Raw genomic sequence first — 19,113 nt, 5'->3', positions numbered from 1 at the left:
TCCGTTCCAAGTATACCCTAAAGGAATTAGTATCCATTAAGTTAAATAATTTTTAGACTGCATGATTGAGCCATTACATACCAGGAAGATAAAGGGAATACTATTGTTTCGTATAAGTTAAAACGCTTGAACCAGGAACTCAACAAGTCCATTTTGCTCAGTTTAAGCAAAAAGTTAGGACTCTCCCACGTTTTACTTCCTCAGAAGAAAAAGAGAAAAGAATGAGGGTAGCTAGTGTAAATTTTTTTTAATTGTACCATTGAAGTATCACTTTTGATATTGAGAATGAAAAAAGAACAGTTCTCTTTTTTTTTTTTTTTTTTTTCCTGCAGCAGTCTAGTATCAATATCAAAACACTTTCTATAAATAAATAAATAAAATGATATATTGGGAAGAAAAGGGGTCAAAAATATTTGATACTCTTAATATTTAAAAAAAAAAAAAAAATCACCATTAGTAAAACCAAATAGGTGTATTGAATTCGGGGCTGGAATTTGGAGATCCGGCCAGGAAGACAGGTATGTCTCCTTATCAAAATCTCAGAGCAGCAAAAACCCCCAGGTCATCCGCCAGCTTCTACTCTGCATGTACATCCATGAAAAGCTTTACGCCCCAGCTAGAAAATCCCATTAAATGGACAAGGGATCCCAAAAAAGTAGAAGGCTATTTTTCTTAGTTTTATTTTATTGAGTGATTGGAGACCTGGCTATCATTTGTACCATCCTATAAATCCTGCCAAAAGAATTTCTTCGAAGAAAGTTCCTGCAATAACATTCAAAATAATACAGCTTGATTATATATCGGGTGGCAATTGAATAAAGAAACAGAAAGTATACCATTCTAATGTCGTACATACATCTTAGAATAAATGAAAAACAGATTAAAGATCAAAATATCACTAATGTTTTTGTATCGGGTAGCATTCCAATATAGAATCATGAGGAAAATTATTCCCAAGCCTCTTTATCTCCAGCTACCCATCAGTTCCACCAAAACAGGCATTACCAAGACAATTTTAGTTGGCCTGTTAAACTAAAATTGCTGGGTAAGGCATAAACTTTCCACCATCCCCCTGAGACCAACTTAAACTAGCAATACAATTGGATGCTTCGATGAATTAACCTTTTGTCCCTATTCCAAAGTATGAATATCAGTAGATATATCTGGCTCCTGAAGAATACCCAGCACCCGAAATGCACACCCAAGAAAGAAACATAGATGTACAGTCTAAATTGAAGCGTTTGGCTTCAGTCTAAATTCAAAAGATTCCAATATGCATGTTGTGATAGCAAATGGGACAGAGATTAAACCAAGAGCAAATAGAGAGACAGTAACATACACAAAGAGTAGCCTCAGGTGGGAAGAAGTGGCTTTCTCTCATCAGACCCTACAAGATGACTTGCCTAAGAGGGGAAAATTAATAAGCACATAGTGAGCAAAAGTATAACATATTAGAATTCGACTCTGCAAAACAAGGACTGCAGGTTCACACCTCTTCACTTGCTCCTGCTGCCATATTTATAAAAGAATCCTTTGGCCTGAAGAAGGAATAATAAATTCATAATTAAAATGTAGAATAAAGAATGTACAAGTCACAAAGTTTCCCCAAACCCCCAACTGAAGCAATTGCCCAATGATACTACTTAACCAAGGCACAAAAAATCAGCAAAAAATGAGCCTGTACCTTTGATTTTCATGAGCATCTACTAGTTCAAGCTTCCCATTTTGTTCATCTCTGACTTTAGAAAGGGGTGAAAAGAACTAAAGGGAAAAAAGAAGCAGAAGATCAAAAAGACTGATTAACAATAAAACACTTCTCTCTTTTCTCACTTTTCATCCATCCAAAAAGTTTGTCTCAAATTACCTGGTGCATTGAGATAAATATAATAGAAATCCCTAACAAAAAGTTTACAGTCAAAGTATGACCAAACATCACAGCAGATGCTATGCCCGTAAAGATTGTGGCAACTGTTGATGAGTACTTCTTAAAAATTGTATCTGGAAATTTCAAATGCATCACAATAAGCTCAATAAATATGATCGCTAAACACAGGCACCCACCTGCGGTGTTTTTTGTGGGGGGGGGGGGGGGGGGGGTGTGTGTGGTGGGGTGGGGAGGGGATATGGGGGGACAGAACAAAACACACACAAACAGAGAGAGAGAGGACATACATAATTTTTTTTTCAGTAATAAGGAATTTTATTAAATAAAATAAGTCCTTAAATACATTTACCAAATAGGTAAACATATTATTACCTGCATATTTGAAGAAAAATGATGATAGAATTCCTTGTGCTGCATTGTTAGCTATCAGAAGCTTGGTAGCTTTTGAATGACCTTCTAAGATATCAAAGCTACTAGGACCTGAAAATTTAACATTGTGATTTCTGAGACCCACAGCTTAGTTTGATTACAAAAAATGCAAGAGTCTATTGGCAAGGGGTACATTTACAAGTTTGATAAAAATGACTTCATTGTACTTCACATTGTTCTCGAAGACAAAGATAAGTAAAAAATCAAAATGGGCTTTTAGTTTTACACTATATTTGGGAGCATATAAGAATTTTTTTTATAAATACAACACATACATTTAAGGGCAAGAAGCATATAAAATAATAGAAGAGGTAGATCATAAAGGAATGGAATGGAATATGGTGTACTTTTCCTAGTGTGTGGAAGTTTATCAATGACAGAATAGAAATCTAAGAAATATATAATTGTATATACCCTTCAACTTTCATTTGCCCTTTTTTTTTCTTAAAAAAAAAATAAGGATAAAATCCATATTTCATCTTCAGGAATCAGTGTTTCTCCCATTTTTGGGAGGAATGCTTATGTATGGAATGGAATGGGCAATTCCCTCACAGCCATTTCATTCTGACACACTAAACTCTCAAACAAGGGAATGGATGAAATATCCTTTAAAGATCTCCTTCTGATGGCAATGGGACAAGTGATGCCCCCACCCCACTTCGAGGTAGGGGGTTTGACCCCACCCCCACCATCGCCCCTACACAACCTGACCTGTTGCCATCATTTGGAACTAACAAAATTCCTCCTAATCCCACCTCATCCATTCTTGACAATTGCTTTCAAATTCTAAACTTACATACTCTGGGATCCCCTTTCAAAGTTTATAATTAACTACTCGCTAATACATTTTGACTAACACTTTAATTGCTTTGTGCAAAAAAGAAAACAGAAAATAGAAAATTTATTGACCCAGAAATACAATTTGGAAATTTTGATCCAATCATCATTCCTCACTACCCCATCCATCAATTACACACGGAACAAAACTCTTCAGAGAATAAAACAATTTAGAATAAGCACAGAGTAAGTAAATAAATAAATAAGGCAGGGAGTAAGTAACAAGGCAAAATTAGAAAAATATGGTCTCATATATATTTCACAATAAAATTTATACATCACAAACCAAACATTGAATTTCACAGCATAGAACCACATAATACCCACCAACCAAACCATTATTTATCCTAACTTGGCAGGATGTTCAGCAAATCATACAACTCCAGCCACGAACTATGGAATTGAGGTCATAGCCTCACAGGAGTCTTTGGAAATGAGAGTTATTGGATTTGGGGTCATCAGAAGACAAGGATCATTACTGTTGATGAATATAGCCTCCATGGCAACGGAGATAGAGATTGACAGCAAGGAGACAGAGGGAGGAGGGATGGGGGCTAGGTTTTGATAATTAATCAAAGGAGAAAGAGAGGGAGAGAGGGGGAAGGAAGGGTGGCTAGGGTTTGTGATGAAAAGTGATGAGTGATAGTGTTGTTACATACCTTTCGATATTTTTAAGACATAAAAATAAAATATTTAATATTTTTAATATATCAGTTTGGATGCAGGGAAGGGAAGTCAGGATGGGTGAGGAAGAGTACACACGACCTACCCCAAACCTTCAACCATTAGGCATGGACAACTGTGTGCCCAATATGCTATCAGAGGCTTCATTTCAATAGAACTCAAACATCCTCCCTAATATCCATGAAGCAGAAACAAAGGGTATGGCACAGATACATTTACACACATAATGGAATAACAAACCATTTGCAGAAAAAGGGTAAAGAAAATGTTGACATAAAAACTCCTTGCATTTCTCCAGACAATTATATTCCTGTTTCTACAATTAAAAAAATATATTCGTATTTTATCAAACCAGATGTGCCAAAACCTTTTTCTATGAATTTCAGTACTAAAAGATCTAGTTTTAAATCCTGGATATGTCCAAGTATCATATACATATTGGGAAGTATCCGCAAAGAACCAGTTTCTTATATAATAATGATACATAATACTACTCCTAAATTTAGCCATATTTGTTGGTTATGCCAATATAATCTTAAATACCATGTTTTTTTTCTTGTCAAGTAATATCTGAAATATTAAAAATAAAGATCCATGTGCATACCTTTGATAATGGCAGTTCCCAATATTCCTAGAAGGTTAAATATGGCACCCACACCCATATAAAAATAAGTTCTGTAAGCCAAAATTACAGAGATTCAAATTGTAGACATTAACTTCCTTTATATACTTTCATTAATTAACTGATATTGCAACTGAAATACAACATGATTCTGTATGTCAGATATGGAAAGAACATTACAAACAGAATTAGGATCTTGTAGATTGAATTTAAGGCCAATTGACCCAAATATAATGGACAATTCCTAATTTATCTCCTTCAGGCCAATTAAGAGTGTGTTTGGGTGAGCTTATTTTCATTGGGTTTATTTTGTTTAAAAAATAAGATGTGTGCAAGTACAGTTGCACATAGAAATGGCAAGGCTTTAAAAAGCTGTACATAAGCTGTCGAGAATAAGCTAGGGTTTTAAGCTAAATCAAACTGATCCTAACAAACCCAAAAAGACAGGAACAGGAGCTCCAATGAATTTATCACCAGCAGACATGGTCCACAAACACTTGCTTTCTTGACTTACAACAAATGAACCGAAGAGCCCTTCAACTTTCTTTGGTGAATTATGCTATAACTTAAAACTATATCTCATTTTCAAAAATTTCACTTTCCAGCCTAGGGAACAACCACACCCAAATTTCACTCAATATGCTTTGACAAACATAATGGGTAGCCCCTCCCAGATATTCATAAAAGCATTAACGAACCATTTTCATATGATGCAAGGGGAAAAACAGGCATACTGCATATAACTCATAGTTTGATAATAGAGCAATATTTACTATACATCAAGCACAGATCGTACTTGCTATTTTCCTTGATCAAATAATGCAATTTTAAACCTCAAATTGTTGCACCAAGTGAAACTAATAAATTAACTATACATGATCATAGTATGTTACCTGGAGGTAAATGCTTGTACAATATTGACTTTTTAGAGCATACTCATTGTAGACAGATGCCAAAGATGGAACAGTTACCTGTAAATAAAATTATTTACATTAGCCTCCAACATCCACAGATAAGTTTTGCAAATAAGAAACAAAATGTAAACAGAGTAGTTTTTCCAAACTTTCTTCTTATCAAGCATTCCAATTGTCCATGTTAAATAAGAGGACAATAATTACCAGAAGTTACTTACAAAGACCAACGTGTACATGTATGCACCTGTTGCGACTGGAAGACCCAAAGCAGTGGTACCTTCAGGCAAAGAACGCAACTGATTTACACTAATTCCAATGAGCAGCAGAGCAAGAGCTTCCCGCTGTAACAAAACAAATGAATCATCAACATACCATACAATTTTCAAGGCACACAGAGGTGTTATCAATAGAGAACCCCAAAGGTGTTAACATTGCCAAGCTCTCATACAACATTGAAGAACAAATGATGATAGAGAGAAGAAACTTTTCTTTTGCTAAGCAAGATGAGGTGCAACTAATATATGATACTAACCTGAATTATGGAAAACCGGCGTCTCATTATGAACTTCAACGAAAACAGCAATTACTAAAACCTGCATGTCAATGAACAAACATCAAATCTTTACAAGACTTTCACTATTTCTACAAAATATATATAAGACTAATTATGAACATTAAGACAGTTTTCACCAAATCACTAAACTAAAGTTCAGATTAAGCAACAATATTACAAGGCTTCATTTTTTCTTATGAGTTTCCTTTTTCCTACTCTTAATGACAAGGGCCAATAGTGGAAGCTCATGATGGAGCCATATGATCCTGTGTATTTTTGTTTCCTTGCTCTCACTCAAACAAACCATCTATCATACCAAGTGGAAGTTCAGCTTCAAAACTAACTTGAATAAGATTAAAGACCAAAACTGTAAGAGGGCCCACGTAATGACCAAAATCAAATTATAAAAAGCAAGACACATAATAAAAATACTGTGTAAGAAATTGCTGATACTGTGTACCTCTGATATTGATAAAAAAACAAAAAAAAAACGTTCAATATCAAAAGATTAAAAATGCATGTTTACAGCCATAACAAGTATGCTTCTACAGGATATTGAAAATGACACTTAACATATATGCCAAAAATATAACACAAGTAAGGAGAATTCTGTTATATCCAGCTAAACTACTATCATCAGTGGACAATGTAGAATGTAATACAAATTAGCATTTTTTTCACAGCAGGTAATGTTAGTGGCCATGAGAGATACAAATAGCAAAGCTAAGAAAATGGCAAGTAATATCACTAAAATACCATTTACAAAAGCAATAAATCTCAAAATACCTTCAAATGCTCAGCATCTTCACTGTTGCAGGATTGAAATATAGCTGCATAACAGATGACCTTATATCAATCAATTTATAACTTTAGACAAACACACAAGGCCTGAAAATGCCAGTAACAGAATAACTTATGATGAAGACAGTTCTATTCTAAATAAAAAGCAGCAAATGACGTCAAAACACCTAGGAAGCCTACACACCCAACCATATTTGGTAGTGCAGACTGCAGACACCAGCCTAGGCAGGTAGCCAGCTGCCACATGTACATATCATGGCATACATAATGTACATTGAAGGAACACCACACATTACATCTACAAACATTGTTTCCAGATATTCGCACAAACCACTAATCCTTTTCTTGTTGCAATGGCTCTAAGAGCTTAATATTCTGGTCTAATCAGAGCCCAAGGACCATCACAAGAGATAGACAATGGATATTCCAGTCTTAATCAGAGTCTATTCACGTGGATGAGCATGACCCAAATATGTAATGGAGGTGGAAAATTATTATATGAGATTAGCTGGTTCAAAGTCAAACAAAATAATTTCACAATACTCTCAAATGGAACTTGCTCAAGGAGCTGAAATATTGCTCCAAGATATATTTTAATAATTTTTCAAGTCAGATACTCAGGTGTATTTTGGATTTTTTGCATTGTTCCCAGACTCTTTAGTTGCGCCTAATTATACATATGGCCAATTTTCTGGATTTTATTTCTTCATTTTGGTTGATATGAGGGCCATTTTGGATGCACTTTAATTGCATTCTCAATTAACTTTGAGAAACTTGGTCCCAAAGCAGCATAGGTAGATGCCTATATATAGTTTATTGATACTTCAGCAGTTAAGAAAAAGGATGGAAAACCCAGCTGCTTGTTTGATACATGATGCACCCATCACTCAGGTGTGATGCTCAAGAACCCTAAGTTGATACCAAGTTGATCTTTCTCCTCTCTCTATTTTCTTTTTCATTTGCTATTTGCAGCAGTCCAGTCTCTGGAAAACCCAGCTGCTTGTTTGATACATGTTGCACCCATCACTCGGGTGTGATGCTCAAGAACCCTAAGTTGATACCAAGTTGATCTTTCTCCTCTCTCTATTTTCTTTTTCATTTGCTATTTGCAGCAGTCCAGTCTTTTACTCAGATTATTCTATCTCCAAACCGACAAACCTAAGCCATTGAGTATCTAGAATACTGCCATTGCAGTTCAAACACACCCAGACTCTTAGCCCAAAAAAGACAGCCTAGGTGGCCAACACTTCCAGGCACTGGTCTAGGCATGGTATTGATATACAATGCTTGCAGAATAATCAAGTCTATATTCAAAGAAAAGATTAAAAAAATTATTAAATTATATTGTATAGATAGATAATAGATAGATAAAAAGAGAGATAGACATGCTATCTAAAAGCGTAAATATATGGTAAGAGGACCTATATAGGAATATTACCTGCATTGTGAACTTTAGATAGTTATTAATAGCATAAAGAAGTGCTGGAACAGCAAAAAGCACATTGTTTTGAGCTGCCTGCAAGAATAAGAAAACATCCTTCTGAAATTAGAGGTCTCCACGTGTGAGATGTCAAAGTAAGCAACATGCTAACTCGAAAATGGGTGACAAATACACAGGATGAGAATATGTTTTTAAATATAAAAATCCGAATTTCAAATTAGAGACTAAGCAGACCAAACTGAAAAAGATCACTCAAAATTAAGTACCACAATATCATGACATGCAAAGGGAGGCGGGAACCCTTGCAGAGAGAATTAAGCCTGACTAAAGAATTTGCAAGATTGCAGACTATCACCAACAAGTGATGCTTTTCTCTATTGATGAATTAAATGTTAGAAATACAGAATAATTGTATTGTATTTCATAACTAAAAGAATATACATCACTGCCTTTATATATGAGGCATATGTGTGCAGTACAAGTAGAATGTAGTACAAGTACAAGTGTGCTATACAAGTAAGCTAATTGGGCCTAAAGCCCATAACATAATATACATTAACAGCCCCCCTCAAACTCAAGGTGGATGTGAGACCAACTTGAGGTTGTCAACCAAATCACGAGTGCGTCCCTTAAGAAGTGACTTGGTGAAGATATCTGCAAGTTGATCTTTGGAGGAGACGGAGAAAAGCTTAAGAGCACCATGGACAAGATGATAACGGATAAAATGACAATCAATCTCGATGTGCTTAGTCCGTTTATGAAAGACATCATTATGAGCAATATGAATGGCACTCTGGTTGTCACAATAGAGGGGAGTAGCAGAGGAGGTGGACACACCCAAATCCTTAAGGAGCCATCATAACCAAAGGAGCTCAGATGTGGTATCAGCAAGAGCACGATACTCTGCTTTAGTACTGGAGCGGGCCACAAAAGTTTGTTTCTTACTTCGCCAAGAAATCAAAGAAGAACCAAGGAGAAAACAGTAACCTGTAGTAGACCTGCGATCAGTAGGATCTCCTGCCCAATCAGCATCAGAGAATGCACGGAGTACAAGAGGAGACTGAGCTGAGTAGAAAAGGCCATGAAAGAGGGTGCCCTTCAAGTATCGAAGAATGCGCAGAACAGCAGCATAGTGAGTTGATCGTGGAGCAGACAGATACTGGCTCACCTGATGAACAGCATAGGAGATGTCTGGACGAGTAACTGTGAGATAAACTAGGCTGCCAACCAATCGTCTGTAAAGAGAGGGATTAGACAATGGTTTCCCCCCTGAGGGAGTCAGATGCGCATTAAGCTCAACTGGAGTGTCAACAGTCTTACTATCAGTGAGTCCAGCTCAAGACAAGAGTTCAGAAGCATATTTAGCTTGAGTAAGATAAAGTCCATCAGTAGAATAAGTGATTTCAAGATCCAAGAAGTAGCTGAGATGTCCAAGATCTTTCATCTCAAATTGTTGACTGAGAAAATTCTTGAGTTCTTGAATGCCACTGAGGTCATCACCAGTTATGATCATATCATCCACATACAGGAGAAGTAAAATAGTGCCTTTGTCAGTGCGACGAAGAAATAAGGCAGAATCATAATGACTGGCCATGTAACCCAAATGAGAGATGGTGGAGCTGAATTTGGCAAACCAAGCTCGTGGAGCTTGTTTAAGGCCATAAAGTGCACGTCGAAGGTAACAAACCTTATTTGAGTCAACAGAGAGACCAGGAGGAGGTTGCATATAAACTTCTTCATGTAAATCCCCATTAAGGAATGCATTTTTGACATCCATCTGAAAAAGATCCCATTTACGGGCAGCAGCAACAGCTAAGAGGGCACGGATAGATGAGATACGAGCAACCGGAGCAAAGGTCTCTTCATAATCAATCCCATACTCCTGTGTAAAACCTTTTGCAACAAGACGAGCTTTGTAGCGCTCAATGGACCCATCAGAGCGAGTCTTAATCTTGTAGATCCACTTACAACCAACCACAGATTTCCCGGGAGGGAGTGTCACCAAATCCCAAGTATGATTTTTAGATAATGCATCAAGTTCCTCTTTCATTGCAATCTGCCATAAAGGGTCAGTGGAAGCCTCACGATAGGTGTGAGGCTCATGTAATGTAGCAAGAGCAGTGTAACAATGATAGTCAAGTAAATGTGTAGGAATAGATCTTACTCGAGTTGAGTGACGAGGTGGAATGTCTTGTGCAAGATCTTCAGGCGGAGCAGGAGCAGGGGACCCAAGCTCAGGGTTGGGGTTGGGTAGCTCGTCTTCAACCTGTTCATCTTCCACCTGTTCATTAAAGGGTGAACTAGGAAAGGGATCAGTGATATTTGGTGGTTGGACAGAGAAGTCTACAAGAGAATCAGGAGCAACTACAGGAGGATCAGGAGCAGCTACAGAAGGAATATGTGCCTCATCTGGAAAAAGATCTAAAACAGAGGAGGAAGATAGGGAGGCACGAAAGTGAGAGAGCTCGACAAAGAGGCGATGTTCCCAAAAGACAACATTGCGGGAAACACGAAGACGATGAGAGACAGGGTCATAACACCGATACCCCTTTTGAGTTTCGCCATAGCCAAGAAAACAACAAAGCCTTGATCGAGGCTCAAGTTTGTTATGCTCACGTGGCTAAAGAAGAACGAAACAAGCAGAACCAAAGGAGCGAAGGTGGTGATAGTCTGGAGATGACCCAAAAAGGCACTCATATGGAATTTGATTTTGGATAACCGGACTCGGAATGCGATTAATAGTATGAACAGCATGAAGAGCAGCTTCGCCCCAAAAAGGAGCAGGAACTTTGGCAGAGAGAAGAAGAGCACGAACAGTGTCAAGAATATGACGAAGTTTCCGTTCGGCTCTACCATTTTGCTGAGAGGTACCTGGACAAGTTAGTTGATGAACAGTGCCATAGGAATGCAAAACAGCTTGGAAAGCATATTGAGTATATTCAAGAGCATTATCAGATCGAAAAATTTTGATGCGTTTGGAAAATTGAGTTTCAACCATTTTTGCAAAATTAGAATATACTTGCAATAATTCAGAACGATGTTTCATATTAAAAATCCAGCTATAGCGAGAGTAATCATCAACAAAGACAACAAAATATCGAGACCCACCAATACTAGAGACAGAAGAAGGGCCCCAAACATCAGAATGAATAAGGTCAAAGATATCAGTGGATATTGATTCACTAGTATTGAAGGGCAAAGCTGGTTGTTTTCCTAATTGGCACGAAACACAATCAAAATTTTTTGTAGACACTGAACCTAACAAACCTCTAGAAGCTAATTGTTGTACCCGAGAGGAGGATGCATGACCAAGTCGAGCATGCCAAAGTGCAAGGGAAGGAATTGAAGAAGCTGTAGCAGCTGCAGCAACAGAAACAGGAGCAACAAGTGGAAGACGAAGGTTGTCCACGGGAAACATACGCCCAACTCTGGGACCAGTCCCAAGCTCCTGTCCCGTCCTCGGATCCTGCACAATACACCCAGAATAATCAAAGATAATGCGGTAACCCAACTCAGCTAATTGTCCAACAGAAAATAAATTATAAGAAAGGTCAGGAATATTAAAGACTCCAGGAACCGAGAGATTGGAGGTCATAACGGAACCTATATTATGACCAGACATTGTGGAACCATTTGCTGTGCGAATATTAAGAGGGTGCGGTGCAGGTTTAAGCTCAGAAAATAAGGACGAGTGAGGTGTCATGTGATTGCAACAAGCAGAATCCATAAGCCAAGAGGTAGGAGACATACCAGATAAAGCTGAGAGAGAAGAGGAATAAGATGCATTACCAACCGTACGAATGACATTGGCGATGATATTTATAAGGTCATCTCTGGAAATGGTGAAAGTGGATCCAGAAGACTGAGACTTTGCAGAGACGGGAGCCATAGGTTGGACACTCTCAGTGTTAGCAACAGTAGCAGCAGAAATGGAAACAGCTGATTTGTTGCGTTGATAGCAAGTCTCAATATTATGGCCAAAACGTTTGCAAAAATTGCAAAAATGTTTGTTGGATTGTCGGCGACGATTGTTGCAAGAGGTAGAAGACTTGTCCTTATTCTTCATTTTGAAGCAAAATATGCAAAAATGGAGCGCAAAAATGAAATCTACGCGAAAAACTGGGTAAGGAGGACCCGGACTGCAAAAAGTCAACGGTCAACGGGCAACCTGGTCAAAGTCAACGGTCAACCTGGCGAAAGTCAACGGTCAACGGTCGGCAGATGACGTCACAGGATGACGTGGCGATGACGTCAGCAGATCAGTGGATGCTGACGCAGCTAGGGCTGACGTGGCACAGGTGATGACGTCAGCGGACAGATCCGGCGCGTGGAAGCGCGTGACAGAGACAGGCCGCGCGTGGAGGCGCGTGGCGGCGCGTGGCTGCGCGTGGAGGCGCGTGGCTGTGACGTCGAGACTTCTGGCGGCGCGTGGGGGCGTGTGGGACTTCCGATGAAGACGAAATTTCACAGAACGGCAGATCGGAGAGACTACTTTCCAATGATGCTGTCTGTGGTCTGATCGGAGAAGCGGAAGCAGTGGTGGAGGCAAGGCAGTGGTCTTTGATGTACTGGAGTCGCGGTGAAGGCAGCGGTGCTGCTCACAAAAACGGCTACAGAGGACACCCAAGAAGACAAGACTGCTTAAGAGCGGCACATCAAAGGATCAGAGCAGTGGCTCTGATACCATGTTAGAAATACAGAATAATTGTATTGTATTTCATAACTAAAAGAATATACATCACTGCCTTTATATAGGAGGCATATGTGTGCAGTACAAGTAGAATGTAATACAAGTACAAGTGTGCTATACAAGTAACCTAATTGGGCCTAAAGCCCATAACATAATATACATTAACATTAAAGACTCGTTCAAGGAATCAACTGGCCTACACTACCAGAAGTTTTATAGGACTAATCTACCACAGTTTCATTGCTTAGAAGCCTATAAAAAGGCCCAACAAACAACACTGGCCAATCATGCAGAGTTTGCCAAATCCATCATCTTATATCCATGTCAAAGATCTATGTTGTTGAGCTTCATATATAGTGGATAGTACGTGGGAACAAATATCTAAATTTTCTGTGCAGGAAAAATTAAAAGGCACAGCAATAACTTCTTTTAACTCGTAACTGATTTCATCACCGTCAAAATGATGCCTCATTACTTCTCAAACTTGGCACCTGAGGAGTCCAATACAATTGAAGACTCTATAAAAAAGGGAAACCTCATGTTGCCTTGCATTGCAGCCATATTGAGAAATTCACATCTAGCAAATATTCATTCACATATCCATAAATAATGTTTATTGCAATTTATTACAAACTTTTTGAGAATACAATATTACAACTTTCAAACCTCACCAAACTATGATATATATACACACAATTTAGCTTTGTACTGACATAAGTTTTGTTCTTATGATTTCAAGATGGTGGCTTACTATCCATATAATGGATCGAACAAAGTGATAGACGACAATGGCACAGATAATCCCGACCAAAATGTGTATCGAGAGAATCATGTACAAATACCCATTCAAGAGTACATGATCAGGCGTGATCACATACAGAGCACTATTGTAGGAGAGGGCTAGGGTAACAAGAGTGACAGATATGAAAAAACCAAGTACAGACATGGCGAGACTATTGTTGAGTGGAACCCCACTAACTAGAATCAATATTATGGCCAATGATGAACTAAATGATATCGTGTTAAACGTCATATATGACATGTAGTCTGTGCCGTTAGAATTGGCCAGTATCGACTTTCCAGCTACGCACCTGTGGATTCCACAAACTGATCCATCAGTAACTGTATTTTCCCAGAGTCCACCGGGTGGACTAAGAACCGGCTGGTAGCACATTGCCATAACGACAGTGGCCACTACAAGCAAGGCGCCCCTGGTTTCCTGGATCCACTGTCCACCATAGCCCGTGTAGGTAAATTTAGAAAGAAAATTTTTAATTCTCTTTAGTTTGCCTTCACTCTGGATTTCTATTTTGTTTTCTTCTTCTAGCCTTAACTCAGTTGTTGGAGGATTTGACATTTTAATTGCAAAAATCTTTGAATCTGGTCCTCAGATTTGTGTCTAAGACTTCAAATATATATATATATATAATATTTGTCTTGACTTATAACGGATGAGTATAATTCGCACTCAATCTGTACATACTATTTAATAGATGTGAACAAGTCTATGAAAAATTTAGCATCTTACTAAATACAGGATATCATGTGAAAAGGAAAATATTAAAATAAAATTGAATGGACTAATTCTAGTGTAGTCGGCTATGGTAAATAAGTAATAAATGTATATCTAACTCAAAATCATTTTTGAGAAGAAAAAGTCATACAACAAATCGATGCTTATCCTATTTTAAAATATAAGATAGTCACAGATGGTTGAGATTTGATTATTATTAGGCAATGAACACAACTAATTTCTTTTCTATATATACAAAATTAGATCCTTTAGTGCACACAACACTTGAAGCGGTTCTTTATTTAGACAACAAATTAGCTTCAAATAGAAGTTCTAAATTAAGAATCCACTTTGTAATTGATTATTTAATTAGTCGCTAACCCGTGCGACACACAGGAAAGCTATTAATTGAATGCACAAAAATAGTACCACTATTTACCAAGAATGTTAAACAAATCATTCCTATCAAGACACACACAAGCATTTCCACAAAAACCAAAATTTTGAACCCAAAATCCACCCCAAACCTTCAACCATTAGGCATGGACAACTGTGTGCCAATATACTATCAGAGGCTTCATTTCAATAGAACTCAAACATCCACCTTAATATCCATGAAGCAGAAACAAAGGGTATGGCACAGATACATTTACACACATAATAGAATAACAAACCATTCGCGGAAAAAGGGAAAATAAAATGTTGACATAAAAACTCCATGCATTTCTCCTGACAATTATATTCCTGTTTCTACAAGTAAAAATATATATTTGTATTTTATCAAACCAGATGTGCCAAAACCTTTTTCTATGAATTTCAGTACTAAAAGATCTAGTTTTAAATCCTCAATATGTCCAAGTATCATATACATATTGGGAAGTATCCACAAAGAACCAGTTTCTCATATAATAATGATACAGAATACTACTCCTAAATTTAGCAATATTTGTTGGTTATGCCAATATAATCTGAAATGCCATGTTTTTTTTTTCTTGTCAAGTAATATCTGAAATATTAAAAATAAAGATCCATGTGCATACCTTTGATAATGGCAGTTCCCAGTATTCCTAGAAGGTTAAATATAGCACCCACACCCATATATAAATAAGTTCTGCAAGCCAAAATTACAGAGATTCAAATTGTAGACATCAACTTCCTTTATATACTTTCATTAATTAACTGATATTGCAACTGAAATACAACATGATTCTGTATGTCAGATATGGAAAGAACATTACAAACAGAATCAGGATCTTGTAGATTGAATTTAAGGCCAATTGACCCAAATATAATGGACAATTCCTAATTTATCTCCTTCAGGCCAATTAAGGGTGTGTTTGGGTGAGCTTATTTTCATTGGTTTATTTTGTTTAAAAAATAAGATGTGTGCAAGTACAGTTGCACATAGAAATGGCAAGGCTTTAAAAAGCTGTACATAAGCTGTCGAAAATAAGCTAGGGTTTTAAGCTAAATCAAACTGACCCTAACAAACCCAAAAAGACAGGACCAGGAGCTCCAATGAATTTATCACCAGCAGACATGGTCCACAAACACTTGCTTTCTTGACTTACAACAAAAGAACCGAAGAGCCCTTCAACTTTCTTTGGTGAATTATGCTATAACTTAAAACTATATCTCATTTTCAAAAATTACACTTTCCAGCCTAGGGAACAACCACACCCAAATTTCACTCAATATGCTTTGACAAACATAATGGGTAGCCCCTCCCAGATATTCATAAAAGCATTAACGAACCATTTTCATATGATGCAAGGAGAAAAACAGGCATACTGCATATAACTCATAGTTTGATAATAGAGAAATATTTACTATACATCAAGCACAGACCGTACTTGCTATTTTCCTTAATCAAATAATGCAATTTTAAACCTCAAATTGTTGCACCAAGTGAAACTAATAAATTAACTATACATGATCATAGTATGTTACCTCGAGGTAAATGCTTGTACAATATTGACTTTTTAGAGCATACTCATTGTAGGCTGATGCCAAAGATGGAACAGTTACCTGTAAATAAAATTATTTACATTAGCCTCCAACATCCACAGATAAGTTTTGAAAATAAGAAACACAATGTAAACAGAGTAGTTTTTCCAAACTTCCTTCTTGTCAAGCATTCCAATTGTCCATGTTAAATAAGAGGACAATAATTACCAGAAGTTACTTACAAAGACCAACGTGTACATGTATGCACCCGTTGCGACTGGAAGACCCAAAGCAGTGGTACCTTCAGGCAAAGAACGCAACTGATTTACACTAATTCCAATGAGCAGCAGAGCAAGAGCTTCCCGCTGTAACAAAACAAATGAATCATCAACATACCATACAATTATCAAGGCACATAGAGGTGTTATCAATAGAGAACCCCAAAGGTGTTAACATTGCCAAGCTCTCATACAACATTGAAGAACAAACGATGATAGAGAGAAGAAACTTTTCTTTTGCTGAGCAAGATGAGGTGCAACTAATATATGATACTAACCTGAATTATGGAAAACCGGCGTCTCATTATGAATTTCAACAAAACAGTAATTACTAAAACCTGCATGTCAATGAACAAACATCAAATCTTTACAAGACTTCCACCATTTCTACAAAATATATATAAGACTAAATATGAACATTAAGACAGTTTTCACCAAATCACTAAACTAAAGTTCAGATTAAGACAAGGCTTCATTTTTTCTTTTGAGTTTCCTTTTTCCTACTCTTAATGACAAGGGCCAATAGTGGAAGCTCATGATGGAGCCATATGATCCTGTGTATTTTTGTTTCCTTGCTCTCACTCAAACAAACCATCTATCATACCAAGTGGAAGTTCAGCTTCAAAACTAACTTGAATAAGATTAAAGACGAAAACTGTAAGAGGGTCCACATAATGACCAAAATCAAATTATAAAAAGCAAAACACATAATAAAATTACTGTGTAAGAAATTGCTGATACCGTGTACCTCTGATATTGATAAAAAAAAAAAAAAACGTTCAATATCAAAAGATTAAAAATGCATGTTTACAGCCATAACAAGTATGCTTCTACAGGATATTGAAAATGACACTTAACATATATGCCAAAAATATAACACAAGTAAGGAGAACTCTGTTGAATCCAGCTAAACTATTATCAACAGTGGACAATGTAAAATGTAATACAAATGAGCATTTTTTTCACAGCAGGTAATGTTAGTGGCCATGAGAGATACAAATAGCAAAGCTAAGAAAATGGCAAGTAATATCACTAAAATACCATTTACAAAAGCAATAAATCTCAAAATACCATCAAATAGCTCAGCATCTTCACTGTCACAGGATTGAAATATAGCTGCATAACAGATGACCTTATATCTATCAATTTATAACTTTAGACAAACACACAAGTCCTGAAAATTCCAGTAACAGAATAACTTATGATGAAGACAGTTCTATTCTAAATAAAAAGCAGCAAATGATGTCAAAACACCTAGGAAGTCTACACACCCAACCATATTTGGTAGTGCAGACTGCAGACACCAGCCTAGGCAGGTAACCAGCTGCCACATTACATAACATGGCATACATAATGTACATTGAAGGAACACCACACATTACATCTACAAACATTGTTTCCAGATATTTGCACAAACCACTAATCCTTTTCTTGTTGCAATGGCTCTAAGAGCTTAATATTCTGGTCTAATCAGAGCCCAAGGACCATCACAGGAGATAGACAATAGATATTCCAGTCTTAATCAGAGTCTATTCACATGGATGAGCATGACCCAAATATGTAATGGAGGTGGAAAATTATCATATGAGATACGCTGGTTCAAAGTCAAACAATTCACAAAACTCTCAAATGGAACTTGCTCAAGGAGCTGAAATATTGCTCCAAGATACATTTTAATAATTTTTCAAGTCAGATACTCAGGTGTATTTTGGTTTTTTTGCATTGTTCCCAGCAGCTTTAGTTGCGCCTAATTATACATATGGCCAATTTTCTGAATTTTGTTTCTTCATTTTGGTTGATATGTGGGCCATTTTGGATGCACTTTAATTGCATGCTCAATTAACTTTGAGAAACTTGGTCCCAAAGCTGCATAGGTAGATGCCTATATATAGTTTATTAATAATTCAGGAATCAAGCAAAAGGATGGAAAACCCAGCTGCTTGTTTGATACATGATGCACCCATCACTCAGGTGTGATGCTCAAGAACCCTAAGGTGATACCGAGTTGATCTTTCTCCTCTCTCTATTTTCTTTTTCATTTGCTATTTGCAGTAGTCCAGTCTCTTTACTCAGATTATTCTATCTCCAAAACGACAGACCTAAGCCATTGAGTATTGAGAATACTGCCATTGCAGTGCAAACACACCCAGACTCTTAGCCCAAAAAAGACAGCCTAGGTGGCCAACACTTCCAGGCACTGGTCTATGCATGGTATTGACATACAAGGCTTGCAGAATAATCAAGTCTATACTCAAGAAAAGATTAAAAAAATTATTAAATTATATTTATAGATAGATAAAAAGAGAGATAGACATGCTATCTAAAAGTGTAAACATATGGTAAGAGGACCTATATAGGAATCTTACCTGCATTGTGAACTTTAGATAGTTATTAATAGCATAAAGAAGTGCTGGAACAGCAAGAAGCACATTGTTCTGAGCTGCCTGCAAGAATAAGAAAACATCCTTCTGAAATTAGAGGTCTCCACATGTGAGATGTCAAAGTAAGCAACATACTAA

At 37.1% G+C, this 19,113-nt stretch overlaps 1 pseudogene; it reads right to left on the bottom strand.

Moving 5' to 3' along the window:
• Positions 1 to 337: 337 nt before the first annotated feature.
• LOC126717477 (CMP-sialic acid transporter 2-like) lies at positions 338 to 9,541 on the bottom strand (annotated as a pseudogene).
• Positions 9,542 to 19,113: the final 9,572 nt, after the last annotated feature.

This window comes from Quercus robur, chromosome 3, assembly GCF_932294415.1.
Source record: "Quercus robur chromosome 3, dhQueRobu3.1, whole genome shotgun sequence".
In the NCBI taxonomy this organism is placed as follows: domain Eukaryota; kingdom Viridiplantae; phylum Streptophyta; class Magnoliopsida; order Fagales; family Fagaceae; genus Quercus; species Quercus robur.
This window is presented reverse-complemented; position numbering and strand designations above follow the sequence as displayed.